Genomic DNA, 11994 nt, shown 5'->3' on the forward strand with positions numbered 1-11994 from the left:
GAACGGATTCAATGGAATTGTAATAGATAAGCATGATATCGGGGGTGGGAGGGCAATAGATGGGGGGAGGGGGGTTGTTACCTGGTGAGGGTGAAAAAGGGTAACTATTGTATTGTTCTGTACACCTGAAACTAACAATAAAAAAAATTAAAAATAATACTAATAATATATCCATAAGCAGTGATAACCTTAACAAAAAATATTCTGAAGCACATCTCTAAACTACAACTGAAAACGGATATAAAATCTACAAATACTTGAGCCTGCCGAGTAGCTCTGTTGGTTAAGAGCACAAGCGCTGAGCAACAGGGTCACTGGTTCAATTCCCACATGGGCCAGTGAGCTGCGCCCGAGCTGAGCTGCCAACAGGTGGCAGGATGGCTCAGCTGGTGAGAGCATGTGCTCCTAACAAGGTTATGGGTTCGACTCCTGCATGGGACGGGGGGCTACGTCCACCCGCAGCTAAGATTGAACACAGCACCTTGAGCTGAGCTGCCCTGAGCTGCCAACGGGCAGCCAGATGGTGACTGGACTTGGAGCTGAGCTAGCTGCACCCTCCACAGCTAAGATTGAAGGACAACAACTTGGCTGTTCCCCTTTCCCAATTCCCCAATAAAATCTTTAAATAAAAGGGCTTGTGACTTTTAAAAAAAAAAATCTACAAACACTTAAACTTGTTTCCTATATTGAGACCACACCTACTATTTTCCCTGGTTTCTCTTAATGTTTAGGATCTCTCTGTTAGCTCCATCTACTAAATTTTTATTCTCCTATAAAACCACTATAAAATCATTTCATAAAGATATTTCTCTGGAGTTTACTACTGAAAGTTAATTATTGCCATAAATTGACAATTCAAATCAAATACTTCTTAGGCAGTCAGTGAGGCCCTAGGACTCCTTGGGGAACATTAAAAAGTATAAAACATGATCCACATCCTCTAGGATCTGAATAAAAATATACTTATTGATTCACAGAGTAAGAAGATAGCTTGAGAAGTCGTTTTATGCATATATGGGCAGGACTGTACTTAAAAAATCCACCTCCAGAGAAGATCATAAAATTACTTTGGGAACCTTTTTATCATCACTACAATGACAACTATCGTTAGCAACAAGTTCTTACACAACTACTCTTTGCTTCAGTTTAAACCTATTTTTTTCTTACTCTAGTATCAGTGGAGCTGGAAAACAACTGGCTACCGTTCCTAATAATGGATCCATTCATGTTTTTTGAAGTTATTAAATTGCCTGTCAACCTTTCATTCTCCCAACCTTTCCTCACTGGACTGACTTCCAATCATATAATCATCTTTTGAGTCTCCTCAGAACCGTCTTCCAAGGTCTCCTCATCCCTTTTAAGTTGAGGAACCTAGAAATGAAAACAATACTCCAGTAAGGGGAGATTCAGCACTAGTATTATCTATATGAAAGATGATGCCATCCCATCAGGATACCACAAGATCACTTTTAAAACCCCAAACAGTACTTTTACAAAATGTCCTTTGATGGCTCTTAGACTTTCCTGTGATACTTTAAATATTTTTTTTAACTACTCACAATTATCCTGTTAATCGTCTTGTACGTTAATAGCTTATGTAACATGTCCATGCAATGTATTCCTAAAAGTTGTACGTATAAATTTTCAACTCAACAAACATTTATTGATAATCTTCTATATGAAAAGTCACCGTTGTAAACAATATACAACATAAATGATGACTTAGAAGTGGTCCATGTCTTAAGGAAAAAAATCACAATCTAATGGGGGAAAGACAGACACAGTAACAAGTATTTACAACATAAGGATCCTGAAGTAAAGTTTTCAAGGGTAGGTATAAAGTACAAAAAGGAAACAGGAAAGAAGTTGAGTTTCAACTAGTAGTGGAAACTACTAGTGAAAGCTTCACAGAAGAGTTGGGAACTGGGATCTGAGCTAAGCTATAAAAGATGAATAAGTCAGAGGCAGGGCAAGGTGGGAAAAACTTTAATACAAAAAAGAGGTATTACAAAGGTACAAAGGAAGGTACACACAGACTGTGAAAAACATCTAATAGATTAGTAGTCCAATATGGTTGAAGTACTTAAGTGAGAATGTGTGTTCAAGAGACAATGTTCAAAATGTAGAAATGTAGGCCAGCTAGATTATAAAGGGCTGAAAATTTTAAATCTTATTTTATATTCAGTGAGAAGTCAAAGGATTTTAAGAGTAAAGTGATATAATCAAATGTGTATTTAAGAAAACTATTGGCAACACTGTATATATACAGTGAAAAGGAAGGCAATATGATCAGTTAGGAGATTATAATAATCCATGCAAAGGTAACAGAAATTTAAAGTAGGATGGTAAAAAGAGAAAAGCAGGAACAGATTAAAGAAACACTATAAAAATATCATGGACAAGCCTCAGAAATTGATTAGATGGCATGGGAAAAGAAAGAAACTGAAGATGGCACAGTGCAGAGAGGATGAATGAGCTTTCAGATAAATACAGGTTTCGATTTGAATTCTAGCTCAGCCATATGACTTAAAGAAAGCTGTTTAACTTGTCTGTGCCTCAGTTTCTTCATTTGTAAAAGATGGTGCATTGATACTTTAGCAAACCTTTTATTTAAGAGAGCTAAAGCAGACTGTATTTTTCCTTAAGCATACCACCCTCTACTAGTTATCCTTAAACTTTAATTTGTTTGACAATTCTACTTGTGGTTATTTTTATTTCTCAAGTTAAGTTCCAACCCCCAGAAATAATAACCTACAACTTAGCATTTCTTCTGTAATTAAACTGTTAATTGCATTGATCTCTGTAGACCAACGCTTACTCTCCCAACCTGAGAACAAATGTCAAATAGTTACCAAGTATACACTAATAATGTATCTGAACCTGGGGGCCAAAAACCCTGAAGTGCCTCAGAGTTGTTGCAGGGGATCACCAAGTACACTCATAAAAAGATAAGGAGGGGCCGGCCGAGTGGCTCAGTTGGTTAAGAGCTTGCTCAAGAGTGCAAGCTCTGACCAACAGCGGTTCGAGTCCTGGCCTGAGCTGAGCAGCCGCTGAGCTGCCAACAGGTGGCAGGATGGCTCAGCTAAAAAACAAAACAAAACAAAACAAAAACAAAAAGATAAGGAACACTAGTTACAGAGACCATGAGTAGTTGCAACCCCAAGATAGCTGCCTTGGCCTGATAATTATGCAACTCATGGGGGCACTATATTCCTTGGTATCCTACCTTGCTATTTAATGTCTTGTTCTTTCTCCTCCGATTTTTGCCTTATCTTTAATTATGTTCTAGTTGGACAAAAATGGTACCCACTGTTACCAAGATGCTTGGTTCTAGCTTACTGATGAACTTGACACCCAGACCACAATCAAAAACAAGTCAAGATTATAGCACTCAAACAGGTACCGTGTTTCCCCGAAAATAAGACCAGGTCTTATATTAATTTTTGCTCCAAAAGACACATTTTATTCATTCATTCATGTACAAAAATCTACATGTACTCAAATATAATCAAGTCTGGCTGATGATCTTAACTTGGGCTTTTTTGGGGTAGGGTTTACATTACAAGCACCCTGAAAATCATGCTAGGGCTTATTTTCCAGTTAGGTCTTATTTTGGGGGAAACACGGTATATGTACAGTAAGTCCTCGACTTGCAAACATTCAAGTTGCGAACACATCGCGGAAGTAGCTCACATGTCTGGCGGACATTGTCACAGTTGTGCTGCTGTGTGCTTACTGTACAGTGCGATAGTGCACAGTAGTACAGTGCTCAATCAGAGCCCAGGATGTCTGGAAGCAAGGGGAAAAGCAGTGGTGATGTGGAGGAGACTGCTAGGAAGTGTCAAAGGTGTGTAAGACTCACTTTGTCAGACTTACGAACGAGTCAGACTTACGAACGAATCCGACTTACGTTCTCCCGGAACGGAACTTGTCGGGGACTTACTGTATACACATATACATGTATACCTCAAAGTAATGAAAACGAGTTGTCTTGGAAAAAAAAATTATAACATTCATGTCCTTTCAATCTCTGAATCCTAATAATTAGGGACTCCTATGTACTAGGCGAAGTGCTAAGTACTTTGCATGCATAATTTCAATTAAGCTTCACAATCTTATGAAGCATGATTACTGATAATTTACAAATGGAGAAACTGAAGTATGGAGAGGCTAAGAAAATTTTCCAAGGTCACTGAGCTAATAAATGGCAGAGTCAAGATTTGAACCCAGGCTGTCTAAATCTGGATGGAGCCCATGGACTAAAAGATTTTTTTTATTATTATTATTATTAGTTTCTAAAACATCTTAATTACTGTGCTATACTACTACAGATTAAATAATGAGATTCTCCCCCTCCTTTGTAAGGGTATTTATATGTGCACAAATAAAAATCCTAGCCAGAGAGATTACAAAAGGATTTCCACATTAACTAAGCTTAAAGAGGTGTTATCCACATGGTTTTACTGCTTATAATTAAAGGCAATAATCAAGGGAAAATGTTGTATGTTTCTGTTTGATCTAAAAATTAGTTAATACTCATGATGAACAGAAGTTGAATATAGGCATGTGTGTACTCATTTGCTATAGATATTTATTTTAAATATTTTGATTAACTTCTCCCAGTTTTTAGAACTGAGATAGTACAAAGAAGAGTTTAATGAAAAAAATTCTCTCCAAACACACTCCTCATAAGTAGTATTACTCTCCTAGCTCAAGACAGAAAGTCACAATTACTTTGATATTGTAAAAGGAAAAAGAAACAATGCTTCAGCAAAGCATGGATCCAAAGGGTTGGATCTCTCTAAAACAAGTTTGCATGTTACAAAGGTTCATAGCTCTTACTGCTGAAAGACATAAAAAAATCTACACCCAAACATTCCAACCAAACAACAAAAAAACAGAAATGCAAGAAAACAGATAAAATATATGGAAGAAGCTCCAACTCCAGAAATAAATGCCAGTGGAATAGATCCTACCCTCTGGTGCCACACAGGCACTGCTGTTGCAGTCATTAAAGGTAAGATATATGGGGAAATCCCTTGAGTCTATATGTCAAATAGAAAAACAACTACTCATTTCAAAAAACGGGGGGATTTTCATCCACAGCAAAGAAAACTGCCAACTAACTCTTACGTTTATATCTTTAACTGTTAATACTCATCAGGGTAATATATTCAACATCTAAAAGTTAAACCAACTTTGGCCTTTAACAAGTTTTGTACTAATCCTACAAGAGGACTTATGTCAACCAAAACAACTACAAATCACACAACAAAATTCTTCTTTCAAATGTCTTAGTCTTTAAAAACAAATGTCTGGCAAAGGCTACAGCCTCATGGTTGGCTTCTCCTGGTGTGTAACCTGACAAGGTACAAAGCTCATTGAAATATTTAACAGGGGTGGTATGGATTTCTTTGGATAGGTCAAGAAAAGCAGCTCATCCTTTTAAAAAACTTAAAGAACCATTATATGGGATGTCATTCCCTGAGTCCAAGTGTCTCTGTATTTCCTCGGGGCTTCCCAAGAGACCTTATTGAGGGGGAAAATGAAAAGACTAACAAAGGACCCCTTTTCTCTCCCCATTTCCAATATAATCCACCTCAGCCACAGGGCCAGTAGCATCCACACTGTCATAAATGCCAGCAATTAGAGAATTAGGCCATAAAACCACCCACTCAGGTATGAGAGGGCAGGCCTCCCGCTTTATTTAATGCATGCCATAAAGATCCTGTACTTCCTTCTTTCAGGCCTTCTCCACAACCAATGAAATGATAACAAAAAAAAGTAGCCCTTTGTCTGACTGCCTCATATTCATGTGATCAATGAAACCATCTGGGTCCAGGTAAAGGATTTAAGATTACTTTTTCTTAATAAAAACTGCATTTCCTCTAGCATGCCATATATAGATCCATTAAAGGATATGCTGTATTTTGAGCACTAATAGAAACTAAAATGAAACTACATTTTCCAGAAAAAATATTTTACCTTATTCTGAAACTACTCTAGAAGCCTAGCCAATTCTTGAACTTCCCAAGAAATACTGGAGCCTACAAAAGTATTCTTAATTAACTCAATAATTTCTAGAACCTCCTGAAGACTTTTCTAATGAAAAAATTCAAATCTCAAAGTTAACTTTCATTCAGTCTGTTTTAAAATCTGATACAATCTAGAAGCAATCAATAATTTCATTGATTGTCTTCACAACCTACAAGTCCATAAAATTCACAAGTCTGTGATTTACTCCATACGAGGTTTTATTTATCAAGCTTTAAACCAATCTAGATAAGACCCAAATACTTTTTAACAGTGAACTCCACAGCTTCCTCTTTCGTACTAGTGCCTACAGGGTTAAGAATTGAATTCAATGTAGGCAACTCAAATTAGACTCCTTAGTAATGTAACCTTTCTTAATACCTGAAAATAACATATGCATACAAAAGAAGGTCCCATCCAAGCAATCCTAGAATAAATTCCTCCCAAAGTAGTGACAGTCACAAAGCTTTCCCCTTTCTCAAAGTTCTATGCCCCTGAGCTCTCCACCTTGGCAGAGGAAGAAGGGATAGAGACAAGATATTCACAAAAGGGCTGACTGAAGGCCTTCAGTTAAATGCTAGAAGGAAGCTGAAGTTCTGTGCCAACTCTAGTGGAATGTGGGCAGGCACAAAGAGATCTTAATTAAGAGACCTACAATTAAAATACAGTTGAGTCCCCAAAAGAGAGAGGCGCTGAAGTTTGTGATGCCTCAGAGCAAGCAAAGCACTGATGACAGCCCCTCTAGCCACAGGGCACAGCAGGCAGTGGGTAGGTGAGTCTCTGCACAGTGGTTCTATGGATGATATCACCAAGGTGAGCAAAGAGATGGGAACTGAGTCAAGATGGGAGTAATTTCTCTTTTCAATTTCCAATCAGAAGATGAATCACTGTTTTATGAATGATGATTACCTACAGGAGCATGTACCTTACAATCATTAAATGGAAGGTAAAGATGGGCACACGTCATATGGTTTTCACTGAGAGATGAAGGAAAGTTCTAAATACTGCATTTCTGATGCTCAATACAAAGCAAAATACTACATTTCAGAGCATATTACCAACTATTCCCTTAACGTAGGTACTATCACTTTGGATTTATAAATACATTAGGGTATTGGATTTTTCTTTTCATTTAAAAGCTCACACATCTAGAGGAATACACCACCTAGACGAAAAATAACTTCCCTCCTGACAGTCCGGAATCCACAACATTGAAAACATGAAAACAAATTTAGCCAAACAAGAGGGACTCTAAAGAACAGATAATGAATTGTATTTAAAATGTGATCTTCATTTTTCTTATAATTGAAATTGGTCAACTTTAGCAAAGAACTTTTTGCATACATTTAAGTCCTTATATTTTGCCTATACAATGAAAACTTTCCCAAGTTGAAATGTCCCTTCCCAATAACAGTGCCAGTTAAATAGGCAAATGTACCATCTAATATGAAAAATTACCAAAGAGGCTCCCTGACTCTGACTCTTTAAATAAACCCAGAATAAGAAGCTCTGACCTGACCAAAAAATTAAAATAAGGGAATCAGAATATTGAAGTAGAAAAGAATTCATGAGCTAATATTTAACCCAACGTTTTCATTTTACAGATTAGAAATTTTAAAAATTGCCTAAGGTCCCATAATGATCAGTGAGAGAGATGAGTGCGAGAAGAGTCCAAGTTCACGGACTTCCACTGCAAGGCTTCTTTCTTCTACTCCACTTGAGTTCTCTGCTTCATTTTCCTTCTGCCAAACTCAGGATTAGTTGTAAAGGCAATGAGGGAGCAACTCCCACTCTTGGTACATATGCCCAGTGACCAGCCCAAAAAAAAAAAAAAAATTACAAGCTCTCCAACTACAGGACCATCATCTTTTTGTAAACCCAACCCAAGAGCCCACCTCAGTACACTAAACTGCCACTTTGAATGGAAACAAATTAGTAAACAAAGACTAGTTGCCGATAAATAAACCATTTCTAGGGTTTATATTAAAACAACCCAAAGTCTAGTCAACAGAGGAGATACTGTACTCTGTTTATTTAGATGGCAAAGTATAGTAGCATTAACACTACCTGAGACAATCCTCAGAAAAGTGGGGCACTGACACTATGCAGGGAGAGGGAAGGCAAAAAAGCAGACAAAAAAGATTTCTTATAGTGCTCGATAAAATACAACTTTTTAATTCTACTTCTTGTCACACAGAAAGCCAAAATAGACCAGCAACACCTATATGTTTTTAAAAATAATCCCATTCTGACAGAATTTGGTCATGAAGAACTTTTCTATGTACAATAGTTGTTACTCAGGGAGAGATTCAATATGAGGGATGTTAGGAACATTTAGGAGTGAAGGACAAGTCTCCTACTGCTGACGGAGTTTAAACAGGGCTGTGTGCCGTGAGTTAGAAATTCTGTCACCTTTCAACCACCTTAACTTGCTACTTCTATTAAGTATTAACTTACGTTTTCTTATGAACAAATTACAGTCATTATTCATTTAAAACAAATCAGAATTGAAAAACACTAGACTCATTCTGGATCACAAGCCATTTCTTATTTCTTCGTGAATCCAGGCAAGACCTGAAACAGAGCTGAATGAATTCTGAGAAACAATCTTCAGAATTCTCTAAGTATGTCAGCCCAGGGGAAACCTAAACTTCCCTTTTGGAACTTTATCATTGATTTGTAAGACCCTGTAGCAGAATGCTTGGTTTCTACAATGAAAACTACCACGTCAAAGGGTATAATCACTATGGTTTAGCACTAAACCATACTATGGGTTAGCACGGACCAATGCATACCATCAACCCATACTAGACTGCCTCAAACGACCACATAAAAAGCGTACCAATAAAACAACAGTTCATTCAAGCCCAATTCAGAAGAACTACTGAAGCTTAATGTAAGGCGTCAACCACTGTTCTCATAATGAAGTAAAAACTACTGTTCATGCAAATCTTTTAAAGAAAAAACTTATTAATATGACCTTATTTGGAATAACTGCAATTCCTTGACAGGCTTCACTACATACTCCTGCTAAGCAAAATAATGCCAGTGGATAAGAAAATGTTAGCACCTGATTAAAACTTTAAAGGTGATTTGTCAAAGACAAACAACAGAAAAAATATTCTGGTGCCCAGACATTAGGTCCCTGAATCCAGGTGGCTCTCTTTCTCACCAGTCTCTTAAAAAGCTGTGATTAGAAACTGTCAGCATAAAACTTTGCTTTTGAATATGTGATAACAACATTTGGAATGTGAACACTTGGTCCTTCAATACAAAGTACATAAGCATGCTAAACAAGAAGAAAATGCTTCTCAGGATGCTCTTAAAATAGACTAACTTCTCCTAGTAGAGACTTTCTTATACTCAAATATACATGGGGCTAAAATTCTACATATAACCAGGCAAGTCTCAATTTTGAAAATAAGCAGGTAAATGAAATCTTTTTTTTTTTTTTTTTTTTTGCTGCTGTATCTTTTAAAAAAGCAAAATCAACTCACATTTAAGCACCAACTCCATGCAAGTAACCTGAACGGTTCAGTCTTTTTGTCATGTATGAGGCCTTTGGTTCTCCAACTACATGGGATCTGTGTTGTTAGCTTAAAAAATACAGAATTGGCCTTTCAAAAAAAAATAATAATCTACAGCAACCAATAAATAGTCTCAAGCAACCCTGCTGACTGCAGCTGCCTTCTGAAGGCTGGGAAAAGGAGGTGGAGATAGAGCAGAGAGAGGCAGGGAAAAGGACCGCTGCAGCTAGCTACATAGCAAGGAACACGCCCCCATCATGTCCTCCTTGCTCTGTCAGAAGGCGGGTTGTTGTCAGCCTCCCGATCAGACAGCCAGAAAGGATTTTAAAAAGGAGGCAGGAAGACTAACAACTAAAAAAATGCCAGCTCCTTGAAAGGAGGGGGGGCCGGGGTCCCTGGGATCTCCTCCCTGCCCTTCTTCCCAGGATCTCTGAGTCTATCTAAAGGGGTGCGGGGTACAATAGGGGACAAGGGGTTTGCCCAGGATATTTTGTGTGCACCAACGGCAGAGCACGCAGGAAACGCCTGGTTGTTATCTTTCCCTTTCTGTTTCAATCAAGAGCACTCCAGAGCAGCAACCCCCTACCCCCCTTCCCTTCGGGCCCCTAGCAGCTGCTCTTCCTCCTCCTAGCATCCCCCATCCTCTTCTTCCCCCCTCCCCTACAATTCAAACTCCCCCTTCTGCATCCAATGGAAAACAAATGCGCAATGCCACTGGCTGAACCTGAACTCAACTTCCCTTCCCAGGGCAACTTTCCTTTTTGCTAAAGGGGGACACGAATAATGCTTATCAAAACAACCCTATTTTCACCCAGTACTAATAGGGAAGGGACAAAGCTCTTGACCCTTCATTTACCTTGGGTCCCCTTTTAAGAATCAGAGAAATGACACTAACTCCTCTTTCTAAGGAATAACTTTGCTCCATTACCACCACCCCCTTCTCCCAACCAAAAGCAACCATCACCACCACCACCACCACCACCACCACCACCACCACACTAAAGTAAAACTGTCCCTTATCTACTCTCCTCACCCCAACCCTGCTTTCCCCCACCCCTTTCAAACCCCAGGATTGGCCTAGGAAAAGGTGGATCAATAATAAAATGACAGAGAAAAGAAGGGAGGGAGGGACCTCGGGCTGGAGACTGCTGTGCTCTCCCGCACAGTGGGTGGGGTAGGAGAGCAGCTGCTTCCCCTGGGAGGATGCTGCCCAAGTCCCCCCACAAACACCTCCCCTCACAGGGGCCCTCTTGCCCACAGCTAGAAGGAAAGCCTGCCTCCTCTCCAGGGGAAATGGTGGAAAGCTGTCCTTCTCTGAGCCTAGGGGACAGTGGACTATCTCCCCCTCAAAGATGACACTAATCCTTTATTCTAAAGGAGGGAGAGGGTGGAGTGCAGGTAGAGTAATTCCCTGCTACCAAGAGGCTGGAAACTGGAGCTCTGTAAGATGGGAAAAACAGACCGCTGCTGCATGAGATCACCGTTATCTTCAGAGGGAAAGGAGGTGAAGGGAGTCAAGGAGGGGAAAGTAGATTTTTCCTGGTGGGGTAGAGCGGCATGAGGGAGCATCTATCGGCTCGGGGTGGGGGTGGGGGGGTGGAGGTGAAGGAAGGGGGAGTGGTTGGCAGTGTATGGACCTGGCCCGGGGATGCGACGAGGCTTAATCAGGATTTCGGAAGCAAGGTGCTGAAAAGGGACATCGGTCCCCAAGGGAAGGAGGAGAACGTGGCCCTGGATGAGGCCATCACCCGAGAGATGCCCAAGAGGAAAACTGCCCCAAGAGTAAAACATCTGCCCAGAGAGGGAGGCGGGGATGTGGCGGGATCAGGTCTCTAGGAGGGAGGGAGGGAGGAATCTTGCTCGGATGAGGTAATCTGTAAAAGGGAGGAGGGGTTCAGTCCCGGGATGGGAAACCCTGGCGAGGGGTCTTTGCCAAGGGATATGGGCAAGGGTCAGGGGAAGGAGGGTAGCTGGGGGTGGGGGGCACAAACCCTCAGTCGGATGTGTCCAAACCCTGGGGTGGGGGCGCCTAGGGGTCTGAACCCATGTATGGGGGTTCCAAGATGGAAGGGCCATTTGCCCCGGGTCAAGGACCCTAGGATAGTCCCAAAATTGGGACGCTCCACAATCCCGGATGGGGGAGGGGAGGGGGCTCTGCAGAGGGTCGAGACCCCGGACCTGGGGGTTCCTCGCCCCCTTACCTCTCCGCTGCCGCCTCCCCCGCCGCTCTCCCCAAACACCGCCCGGAACCGGCGCAGGTTGGTGCCGATGGCGGCCGAGACCTGCAGCGCCGCGTCGAAGCCCGGGCCCACCCGGAGCAGGGCCGGCCCAGAGGAGGCTGAGGACGAAGACGAAGACGAGGCGGACGACGAAGAGGCTGCTGAGGCGGCGGCTGCTCCCCCTGGAATCCCAGCCCCGCTGCTTCCCGCCGCCG

General features: G+C 41.0%; 1 protein-coding gene across 7 annotated transcripts in view; it reads right to left on the minus strand.

Annotated features, from left to right (window-relative positions):
- The window catches only part of KMT2A (lysine methyltransferase 2A), an 80479-nt gene extending 68493 nt beyond the window's left edge, over nt 1-11986 (minus strand). For 3 of the 7 annotated variants that reach the window (XM_019647428.1, XM_019647424.1, XM_019647422.1), the window contains exons 1-2: nt 11762-11986; nt 9531-9629 (exon numbers count right to left, since the gene is read on the minus strand). The gene's annotated coding sequence lies outside the window, so the exon portion shown is untranslated. Of the gene's footprint in view, nt 1-9530; nt 9630-11761 lie in introns of those variants that run through there. The other 4 variants (XM_019647429.1, XM_019647423.1, XM_019647425.1 and 1 more) reach the window with 3 other exon arrangements.
- Between the last annotated feature and the right edge of the window lie 8 nt (nt 11987-11994).

This window comes from Hipposideros armiger, unplaced genomic scaffold (assembly GCF_001890085.2).
Source record: "Hipposideros armiger isolate ML-2016 unplaced genomic scaffold, ASM189008v1 scaffold_111, whole genome shotgun sequence".
NCBI classification, from domain to species: Eukaryota; Metazoa; Chordata; class Mammalia; order Chiroptera; family Hipposideridae; genus Hipposideros; species Hipposideros armiger.